Source organism: Pseudophryne corroboree, chromosome 5 (genome assembly GCF_028390025.1).
Source record: "Pseudophryne corroboree isolate aPseCor3 chromosome 5, aPseCor3.hap2, whole genome shotgun sequence".
Taxonomy (NCBI): domain Eukaryota; kingdom Metazoa; phylum Chordata; class Amphibia; order Anura; family Myobatrachidae; genus Pseudophryne; species Pseudophryne corroboree.
Genome location: NC_086448.1, coordinates 216398293 through 216410457, shown reverse-complemented (window position 1 = coordinate 216410457; position 12165 = coordinate 216398293).

Here is a 12165-nt window from a genome sequence, read left to right as displayed (position 1 = left end):
AACCTGCCCCCCCACACCTCTCTGCGACAGTGTCAGTGTGTGTGGGATGTGTTTGAATTGTGTTCAGGCTACCGCCTGTCTGCCGCATGTTGTGATCCTGTCCTGAGTCCGGGGTCCGGGGTGGGGTCCATACCGTTATTTATCACATATGAGCTCTCACGTCTCTCACCGCAGCCTCAGGTCCGACCGCAGCTCCCCCACACGATGGTCTATGGCCGCCCGCGTCATGCCCCGTTCCCGGCGTCCCCCGCCACCCCCACCACCCCTGCATTTGGCCACATCGTGAAAGAGTGACTCGTGGGCCGCGGCCGCTGGCCTGGTCCGCTCCCGCACTGTTACTGAGTGCTCCGGCGCCGCCTCCCCACTACGATCGCCTGCAGCCGCAGGCTGCAGCTTGTCATCTGCACTCCCCCTCCCTCCATTCATTTCCGCGACTGGCCTCTTGTGAACCGCTCCCCGGCTCCCCCGGCCCCACAGTTATATTCAGCTCCCGCTGCCCCTCCCCCCCCCCCCCCTTTCCCCCGCAATTGGACTCCCGGCCCCGGCTACCCGGCAACTGGTGAGCAGAGGATAACTGATGGAGGAGAGTGTCAGGGTGGGGACAGTGTATGTGTGTAAATGTGGCTGTGTGTATAAATATATTATATATGCGTGTGTGTATACTGTATGTGGCTGTGAGTATGTAGATATGTGACTATGTATGTGGCATAATGTGAATTTCGGCTCATTCCATGTGGCATAATGTGAATTTCGGCTCATACTGTGTGCTCTAATGTGAATTTTGGCTCATACCGTGTGTTCTAATGTGAATTTCGGCTCATACCATGTGCTATAATGTGATTTTCAGCTCATGCTGTGTGGTATAATGTGAATTTTGGCTCATACCATGCGCTATAGTGTGAATATCGGCTCATTCTATGTGCTATAATGTGAATTTCGCCTCAAACCATGTGCTATAATGTGAATTTCGGCTCATACAGTGTGCTATAATGTGAATTTCGGCTCATACCGTGTGCTATAATGTGATTTTCGGCTCATACCGTGTGCTATAATGTGATTTTCGTCTCATACAGTGTGCTGTAATGGGAATTTCTGCTCATGCAGTGTGCTATAATGTGAATTTTGGCTCATACAGTGCGCTATAATGTGATTTTCGGCTCATACAGTGTGCTATAATGTGATTTTCGGCTCATACCGTGTGCTATAATGTGAATTTCGGCTCATACAGTGTGCTATAATGTGAATTTCGGCTCATACAGTGTGCTATAATGTGATTTTCGTCTCATACAGTGTGCTGTAATGTGAATTTCGGCTCATTCAGTGTGCTACAAGGTGAATTTCGGCTCATACAGTGTGCTATAATGTGAATTTCGGCTCATACAGTGTGCTACAATGTGATTTTCGGCTCATACTGTGTGGTATAATGTGATTTTCGGCTCATACTGTGTTCTATAATGTGATTTTTGGCTCAAAGTGTGTGGTATAATGTGAAAGGGGCACCAGTATAGCACCTTAGTCAATTTGATTTAACCATCTGTGCTGTGCCATGGATATACCTAAAACCTGGACTGTTGGGGTGCCTTGAGCACCACGTTTGGGATCCTCTGCCTTAACACAAACTGCTAAAACAACCCTAATATCCTATCCCTAAATTTTACCAGAGGGCTCTGTATTTTGGCAGGGGGGGGGGGCTGACTATTTGCCTAGGGTGCTGAGAAACCTTGCACCGGCCCTGATTAAGGGTCTGTACATGGGCAAACAAACACTACCGAGCTCTTTCTAGGCAAAGGCCATTAGCCCTCACCTTTCCGGCTTCTTATACCAACAAATGGGGAGCACATTTATCTGATGATACATGTGGGGGAGGCGTATGTGTATGCTATTATGTGTGGATAACATTTATCGACTATGTGTGCCATTAACTGAAGAATGCAGAGATGAGGGTAAGACACATAAAAATACATTCACATAAATTTGGGTATGTTGAAGTCTTTTCCAGTTGGATGTCTCTGGGTAGAGGGGAAAACAGAAAGATGGTGAAAGAAACAGGCCATGAAATTCATTTGCAATCCTTATCATAACACTGTTTCTACGGATGGGTCATAAATCAAATCTACCGCTGTTACAACTCCCTCGCTCCTTAGACTCATCAAATTTGTCCTGTGTTTGCGCTGCGTCAAAATTCGAACACATCTGAATATCAGACCTATAATTATGACAACACCCAGGATACAAAGGAGAAACTTTCCCACACTCGCAATTACATTTTGAGCCCACTCTCCTAACCCAGAGAACCATTTGAGTGGGTTCAACCATGAGGCCCAGCCGGTCAGTTCATTACCCACAGCCGTCGAGGTAAGGTTGCGCTTCCATCGGAACTCCCACTTCAACTGCAAGATCTCGTCCATCTTTTGATCGATGATCTCCGTTGGGTCTTCAGTACTGTTCGTAATATATGTACAGCACTTCACACCATATTGAGTTGCCAGAGTAACACAGTACCCACCTGTCACAGCCGTGACATCATTCAGGACCATCCTGTGCTGGACCAGCTCCTTCTTGTAGGCTTGTAACTCCCTGCCAGTATACCTGAAGGTATCATCATACATCTCAGTGATATTATCTATCAAGTTCGCCAGCGCATGGATGTACTTGTAATTTATAATTCGTCTGGCAGTATGGGTGATATCTAATGCGAGAAGAATTTGAATCCCGGTGGATTCATGGATCAACTTAGAGGCTGCGTGCTCTGTCCTGTTTATGAGGTGTCTCTTGACAATGTGTTCATAATGTGTATGAGTATAAGGAGTTTGAGCATTGCGGTGAATATCTTTCATTCTGTCATGTGCTATGGTCATAACCTCTGGTAGTACTCTGCCAATATAACACAACCCTTCAGAGCTCGGAGTAAGCCACTTGTACGCTTTCCTTCCACATATGAAGTAGGCATCATCTGGGAGAACATAAGGGACAAAATGCAACAACACTATATCACATATCTTCCTTATAATGAAACCGGTCCCCAGTTCTCTCATTTGCTCAGTACAAGTATCGGGCTGGATGATGTGGGCACAATACCCCTGCAACACTTTTCCAGCCCACATGGTTTTGACCCCACGTGTATACCTATACCGAAAGTACTTCCCACTTGTGGCCATCTTACATACAAATTCGGAGTCAATAGGTACTTTATCAGCTCTATGTGAAAAGGTCATTGTCTGGTTATTGTCATGATCCTGACTGTAGCTTTCATATTTGGTGACTTACCTCTGCCATCTCTATCCTGGATCCTGCATCTTTCTGCTCACTGGGATAAACAGCTTGCCAATACCATGAGTTTCCTGAGTCCTGAGTTCTCTGCCTGGAAGGTAATAGTTAACGAGCTCCACCTGTGGTGATCTTCTGTGTGAGTCTGAATTCAGCAATCTGAAGTTTAGGCCTAAAAGCCAGTATCCTCTGTTTGTTTGCAAGAAGTTCAGGCTTCAGTGTTCTCTCGGCCTGCTAGGCCTCACTCCACTTCACAGCCTAGTCTAGAGTACTCACATGACAGTGACTGTTCACCTGAGCCAGAGCTGTCCAATCCTGTGCCAGCCTGAGACTCTCTGAATCACCTGATACTGCTCACCAATCACCAAGGACCAGGAAGTATAAGTCTGAAGACTGGAGTTGGAAACTCTGCCAGTTCCTCGTGTCACACACAGCTCTGTGTGAGCTTTGAAGCTGAGCTCCCTAAAGATAACCCTTGTACTTCAGTTCCTGTAAAAACTCTGTTCCTTTGCTACCCAGTTTGGATTACATTTGTGTTACCATTGATATCCAGTATTTCTACAGTTCATCTTAAAGGCACAGTTGCAGTATTCCATAGTTTCATCTTAAAGGCACAGTCACGGTATTCCACAGTCTCAACTTAAAGGCATAGTTGCAGTGTTTCATCTTAAAGGCACAGTCACAGTATTCCACAGTCTCAACTTAAAGGCACAGTTGCAGTGTTTCATCTTAAAGTCGCAGTATTTCACAGTCTCAACTTAAAACCACAGCTGCAGTATTCTACCGTCACAGCCGCAGTGTTCTTCAGCCTCATCCTAAAATTACAGCCACAGTCATCGTTCTACTTTCAGTTGCGTTTCCAGTTATATCCGGTACCAGCCCGCATTACAGTTGCATCCCAGTCTCACCAGTAACCAGCCCGGTTGTCAGTCTCACCAGTAACCAGTCCGTCTTACTATCTTGCCAGTAACCTTGAGTACATAAGCACCTACTCCTGTGACACTATATCCAGTACAGTCTCACCTATACATTCAACATCCCGCTATCTAAGTCCCTGGTGATCCAATGGTCAGGATACGGCTTCCTCTGCCGAGGCCCGGGTTCGATCCCCGGTTAGGGATTGCTCCTTCTTCTCACTGATTCCTACAGACCAGCCTAATATTCACATAGTCCTCCAGTTGCCTGCACAGATTTCACTAACACCGGGTTCACAAATACCACAGTCATGACAGTAGGAACTGGCCACATGGACCCGGCCGAAAGTGTTTGTCTGACGCAGTACCTCCTAAGCAATATTGCAGGACGCTTGGAGGATTTGGAGTTGACTCAGCATCAATTGGCACAGTGTCTGCAGCTGAACTTCTCCAGAGATTCTCTGACTTTCTGCACGAAGACTCCTGACCAACTGCAGATTTTCTACCAGATGTTATTACAGTTACAAGAACTTTTGTCTAGTATTCTTTCTGTGATGCATGATCTCTTCAGGAATACTACCAACGTTGTTGATCCTGTTTTGTCCCATCCAGTTACTAAAGTCTCTTCCTCTGTGCAAGGAAAAGTTGTTCATCAGAGCTATCCACGGCCCAAGCTCTCTGAAGCTGAACGTCAGCGGCGTAGGGAGCTACACCTCTGTCTTTACTGTGGAAATTCCGGTCATTTTGTTAAAGATTGCATTTTTTGCTATGGAATACTGCAACTGTGCCTTTAAGATGAACTGTAGAAATACTGGATATCAATGGTAACACAAATGTAATCCAAACTGGGTTGCAAAGGAACAGAGTTTTTACAGGAACTGAAGTACAAGGGTTATCTTTAGGGACCTTAGCTTCAAAGCTCACACAGAGCTGTGTGTAACACGAGGAACTGGCAGAGTTTCAAACTCTGACTGTGGAATACTGCGACTGAATTTAAGATGAAACACTGCAACTGTGCCTTTAAGTTGAGACTGTGGAATACCGTGACTGTGCCTTTAAGATGACCTGGGAGTGATTCTGATGCTGTACAATACTAGTGGCAGTGCCTATGGCCACAACAGTCCAGTTTCAGCCATCACTTTTGCTCAGTTTGTTCTTAATAGTGCTGTTCATTCTCTCCACCTTCGCACTGACCTGTGGCCGGTATGGAGTATGCAGCTTACTATTAATACCCATCAGTTTGCACATGACCTGAAAGACTTCACCTGTAAAATGGGTACCCCTATAACTTTCAATCATACTAGGGATACCATACCTACACACAAATTCCTGCACGATTTTCTTTGCAGTGAACACGGCAGTATTTGTAGCAGCGGGAATGCTTCTACCCAGTTTGAAAAGACATCGGTACATACTAACACATACTTTAAATTCCTACAGGGTGGTAACTGTATGAAGTCGATTTGTATTACCTGGAAAGGTCCGTCTGTAGGAGGGATATGGGATGGCTCCGTTGGTATTGTCTTACCAATATTCTTCCTCAAGCAAGTAAGACATGTCATTGCTTTCTTACCTGCATGAGAAGAGAACCCTGGTGCACTCCAGTAGGCTCTTACCAATTTGCACATACCTCCCATGCCCAGATGAGTCAGACCGTGTGCCGCCTCAGCTAGGCTTGGGAGACATGCCCTGGGGGCCACTGGCTTACCATGTCCATCTATCCAAAGTCCTGAGGACTCCTGACCATACCCCTTCGCCTTCCAGACTGCCCTCTCCTGTAGGGAACCAAAATTTTGCATTTCAATTAACTGTTGTGTATTTGTTGTGTGGAGTAAAAACATCTCTAGAAGAGAGAAGAGAGAATATAAAAAGAAAATGTAAGGTTTGCGTTCACCAACAGGCTATCACACCATCATGCATATCAGTGTCCGTACACAATCTCCCTTTACCAGTATTCCCATTCTCCACCCTTTGTGCATGACAAGGCACACTGCAGTAAAACTGGTGCCATTGTGCTGGTGAGATATACCGGGTTCGGGCAGCACTCTGAAAGACTGATAAGGCATGTGGTGTATGAACTGTAATCGGGTCCATGTATTGTACCCTCCTGTAGGTGAACGTAAGAGATGAAGAGAAAACTGTGAAGAACAACCACATAGAGGTTGGTATTAGATAAGTTTGTAGCGGTAAAGAGGATTTTATAAAAATGACAACTGGATTGGGCACTACGGGGAATTGATTCCCTACTTGTCTACTCCCCTTTAAAGTTTGTGCTTGTTGTATCACTACTGGGACTATCCCAGCCATCAATCCAGTGTCCTGTCCATCCTAAGTTCATAGGGAACCCGGTATCTGTGAGATAATTTTCTCTACCTGTGATGGACATGAATCTAGAACAGTGGAATGCAACATTAGTCTTTGTGGGTGTCTAACATACTTTGTACTTCTTGAGTGGGAGCACACTCTATGTATATCATATTTAACAAAGTCTCTGTTGAGTAAGTGAGTCAGGGTTCACTGTTGCTAGGAGAAAAAGAAAAAGTTTAGCATCATAGAGGCCCCATCTTAACTTCAGAAGGTTTTGTCAAAGAGTAATGTTGCACTTATCTCGTTCTTCCCATTTGCCAAATTTGGGTTTTCTATGTGATTTTGAATCCTTGCTATATGTCCCTTGGTCCCGTCTATGTGTTTAATAACGTGGCTCGTGTTCTTTGTCTAGGGGGTTTATATTTACTATGTGTCCCATTACTCCTACAATCCCTGGCAAAATGCCCTTCTTTCTTGCACAGGAAACATGTTGTTGACCATTTCTTACCATCAGGGGCCTGGGGTTTAGGTCGATTGGGTATCCCTTTCAGCGCCTGTATGCTTACCGTCCTCAACCTCTTCTCCTGCTGTTCTCTGCGTCTGGTGATATTCCTGTCATGCTCAATAGCAGACTCCCTGAGAGTAAATACTGTGACCCCTCTTCAATTAGGCAAGGAAGTCTGCACCCTGACCTTCAGTGCCTTATTGAGCCCATCCATTAGCACATAGACAGCCACCCCCCTGTAATTCTCATCGTTCCTTATATCTGATACCCCAGTGTACTTAGCCATAGCTTGTAAAGCTCTATGGAAATATTCAGATGTCATTTCATTTTCTCTCTGTTTTATGGAGAAAATTTTGTTCCACTTAACAACAGTAGGGAAATACAATCATAGTTGTATGTTAATTCGTTCCACGTTCTCCTGATTGTGTTCGTCAGTCAGAGGATAATCTGACTCTATTTTACAATCCGTGATACGTTTTTGGGTGTAAATATTATGTGGTAGGTACACTTTCAAAAGTGTCTGCCAATCTTTGTTTGCAGGTTCATGGGCATTACCCTTAATATACTTCTGACATCTGGTTAAATGTCTCCGGGGATCAGGGAATTATGAAATGATTGACCACAGTTCTGATCTGGTCCACGGCAATACATTGCATTATTCCTGGTGAGGGTTACTCCCTCACTATCGGTTCTCCCATTGGGAGTTGCTATTACCAAGACAGGATGTAACCCAAGCATTCCGTTCCTAATCGGCTCACTGTGAGGTGTTACCATCTCTGTGTAATGAACAGTCTCACACAGTCTCACCGGTGGCTGTGATCTCACCCGTCCCTTCAGTGGGAGACACCGTCACTGCTCTTATTGGTTGGGCCATGCCCACCTGAGTTTCCTGCAAGGTGGCTGCCTGGATGAGGGCTGAGATTAGGCTGGATCCATCATCTTCCTCCGGCCTATGACCTTGGAGAGAACTTAAGACAGGGTACAATATACATGGGTTAGGGTTAATACAATTTACATGAATGTTCCTATCATTTGCAGATGTACCATTAGTTGTAGCCTTTCTCTCCCCATCGACATGTGTCGGTGATGGCGTGCTCGCAATCACATTCCTGTCAGGTTTGGAACTGGCTGTGCGAGCCAGCTCCCTTTGCACATCTCCCTCTTGTTGCCATATATTTAAACAGTCGTTATGTCTGATCCTTTGTTTCCTAGATTTGATAAGACATATTCCAATCCTTACGCTCTGTAGTACCTTTGGTTCAAAACTACCCATCCTAGGAAATGATGCTTTATCATCAGCAGTCATACATACCCATTCATCACAAAAAGCCTCTGTGTGTGGACCATACTTCTCACACATTATCAACCAAGCTGACCCCCTGGGCTATAGCTCTCCAGCCTGAACCCTGGCTGCCGAACACCTCTCGCTTGTGCAATTGGATCCCATTGCGGACTTTTTGCATTAAACACAATCCCCAAATGCACAATACGAGAAGACGGTGAAAGTCAACCTAGCGCTTTCACTCGCTCCTGCCCACGCTGGCCTGTACTCCGACCCACTCCTCCAGTGGAAAACCCGGTGTACCCAACTTCGGACTCTTATCAAACCCTTCAGCACCGAAATTTCTTTCTGGAGGTTCTGTTGGAATATTTTTCTGAGAGAAAACAGCAAAAACTTCCTTTTCGGTATCTTTCCACTGGAATTTTTATAGGGTGAGAAACAGACTATCGATCACCCTTTCCAATGGATGTCCACCAGGGAGATTTCCTGAAGAAATCAGCAAAAAACCCCTTGTTTACACAATCACGTCTGCGTATGCTCTACATAAATGCATATGACACACCTGCGCAAAAATAACGTGAATAGTATCACGTTGCGCTGCGTATAACACACGGATGTGCGGTCCAATCACACAGCGTATAGATACTTGTTACCTATCCACTCTACGATCACTGGAGTCGACTTCACAAGCTGCGCTCCTCAGCCGGAGCGTAACACAAAAAACCTTAAACTTCAATTCACAATTCTATACTCTATCACGCTCCTGTGCAAGTTTCCTCACTACTTGCGTACTTTCTCTATTATTAACGTAAGGTAGCTGACCTTACGCCACCGAGCCTCTGCTAACTCAAATGTTTCCACGGGATCCCGATTTCCATGTTTCAATCCGTTCACTCCTACTTTCAGCTCACACAAATACACAGTGTTTTTCTGTACAGAAAAATATCACTCCCTTTGATTGATAGTATATACCAGAGGTAGTACAGTTTAAACAAAACATTACTATAATCTGCTTTTAAAATTGGATAGTTATGTGCTATGGTATAAATGTATTTGATCCCGCCTTAAATTGAAACTGCTATTGTGTGGTTATAACTTGCGCTCGCAACTCTACACAACCTTGCATAAACACGTGACCGTGCATGTCCTTCCGTCATGTGTGTGACCCTGCGCGACGTCCGCGTTCCTGTACACTTTCCTCGTGTACCGTATCACGTGTACAAATGTGCATTTGCAACTCAATAAACCACACTATCTCGATCAATGTGAGCAACAAAACTACTATTGCTCACTAACACAACACACAATTGTTCTGTACGCTTGCCGGAAGTCACCCACACAGGCAATCCCCTTTTGAGTGTAAACATAAACGTTTAGGCCGGAACTGCGTTTCGTGTTTACAATTATTCCCTTAACACACTATTTCAAATATACTGTATATATATAGCAAATAAATGTATCCGATTTCACACAGATCTAAAATGACTGTAATAACCTATGGCAACAATATGTGAGAATGCAAGCAAAGTATCAGTATGCTTTGTGTACGTTTTCGTGCCAAAAATTACATACCGATAATAAACAGCTTTTTTCCTGTTTGTCCCCTGGGTTACACCAGCACCTCTAAGACTATACAGAACAGATATGGTCTAACAACACAAACTGGTTTCAAACACAATGCAAGGTTCCTTAACATGCGTCTCCACCCTTTGTTGATAGATCAAAGTCTGCTATGGCCTGCAAGTCTGTGAGTGTGAGATGAACCAGAGGAGCCCCCAATTGTTAAGTTTGATTAACTTTCAGGAAGAAAAGCAATTCCTTAAATGCACAAATGTTCAGGCCGCTGCGACTGCTAAGCGTGTGTGTGTAAAACCCCTATGAAATGCGTTCACATTGCGTAAGCACGCCGTCACGCTGTAAGCACAAAGTAGCTACACGTGCGGCGGAATACACTTTATAACCCCTAACAGGAAAGGAAAGTGACACCAATTGTATATGTAATGTTGAGATCCAACACAGCAACAAATATTTACTTAAAAGGGGGTTACAAGAGAAATACAATAATACAAGAGAAGAAGCTACAACCAAAGATACATATGTTTGTTCGCCTGCGCCAACCGGTTCTGGTCCTCAGTCAATCTGGATAGATGACCTTCAGATAATGTAATTGACCAGCCAGGAGGCTTGGCTTTTATACAATGGTCCAAAGCATGAAACAAAGGAAACTGTAATAAGTCACCCATAGGACAAAGGGCTGGTCATTTACAGTACATGAGGGGTCATAGATCGGTTTGAATAGGTGGGCAATGCCTGGTCCAGGTGCACTTGCAGATGTTCTCTACTGGGTTCCCGCCGACTATCAAGAGTACAGTACATACAGTGTAATATTAATATTGTACTCCTGCACATATCTATGCGCAGTTTGCAGGAGCGTGCTACTTTCTGCAAACTGCAATCAGAATATTGCCCTTGAAATACTGTACAGCTGGATACCAAACACCACCTCCTAACCTAATTCTGTCCCCTCATATCCTGTAAAATTGATTCCCTCTGTTGTTATACTTCCAAAGTAAATGTAACTTGCTGGTGTGGTGCGTGTAGGCTATGTGTAAATTATGCACTATGTGGATTAAATATCAGATATGTCTTTGTGGCTTTTCGATGCCAATGCATATGCTACCGTATTTACTCATACCATGCGCTAATATGCAGGACTTCCGTGAGCCAATATATGCAACGTGCGAGTATGCACACGCACGGCAGAACAAGCACCCGCACGGAGGCCACTCTGTGTGGTGTTTGCACGTGATGCGTGTGGGTCTAATATTTTCTACTTCGACACACTACACACATGGCGGCAGCAGTGGACACACTACTTACAGCACACTATACACTTGGCGGCAGCAGTGGGAACAAACTACACACATGGTGGTAACAGGGGGCACACACTACATATAGCACGCTGCAAACATGGTGGCAGGGGGCACACACACTACATACAGCACACTACACAAATGGCGGCAGCAGGGGACATACACAACACATACAGCACAATACATATATAGCGACAGCAGAGGGCACACACTACATACAGCACATTACACATATGGTGGCAGCAAGAGACACACACTACATACAGAACACTACATACACGGCGGCAACAAGGGGCACACATTAATCTGGTACATACGTACAGCACACTACATACATGGTGGCAGCAAGAGGCATACACTACGTACAGTACACTACACACATGGCGGCAGCAGGGGACACACACTACGTACAGTACACTACACACATGGTGGCAGCAGGGGACACACGCTACCAACAGCACACTACACACATGGCGGCAGCAGGGGACACACACTACGTACAGTACACTACACACATGGTGGCTGCAGGGGACACACGCTACATACAGCACACTACACACATGGTGGCAGCAGGGGACACACTACGTACAGCACACTACATACATGGTGGCAGCAAGGGGCATAAACTACGTACAGCACACTACACACATGACGGCAGCAGGGGACACACCCTACGTACAGCACACTACACACATGGTGGCAGCAGGGACACACACTACGGTACAGCACACTACACATATGGCGGCAGTAGGGGACACACACTACGTACAGCACACTACACACATGGCGGCAGCAGGGGACACACACTACGTACAGCACACTACACACATGGTGGCAGCAGGGGACACACACTACGTACAGCACACTACATGCATGGCGGCAGCAGGGGACACACTCCATACAACACACTACATACATGGCTGCAGCAGGGGACACAGACTACGTACAGCACACTACATACATGGTGGCAGCAGGAGACACATATTACCTACAACACACTACATACAGTACACAGTG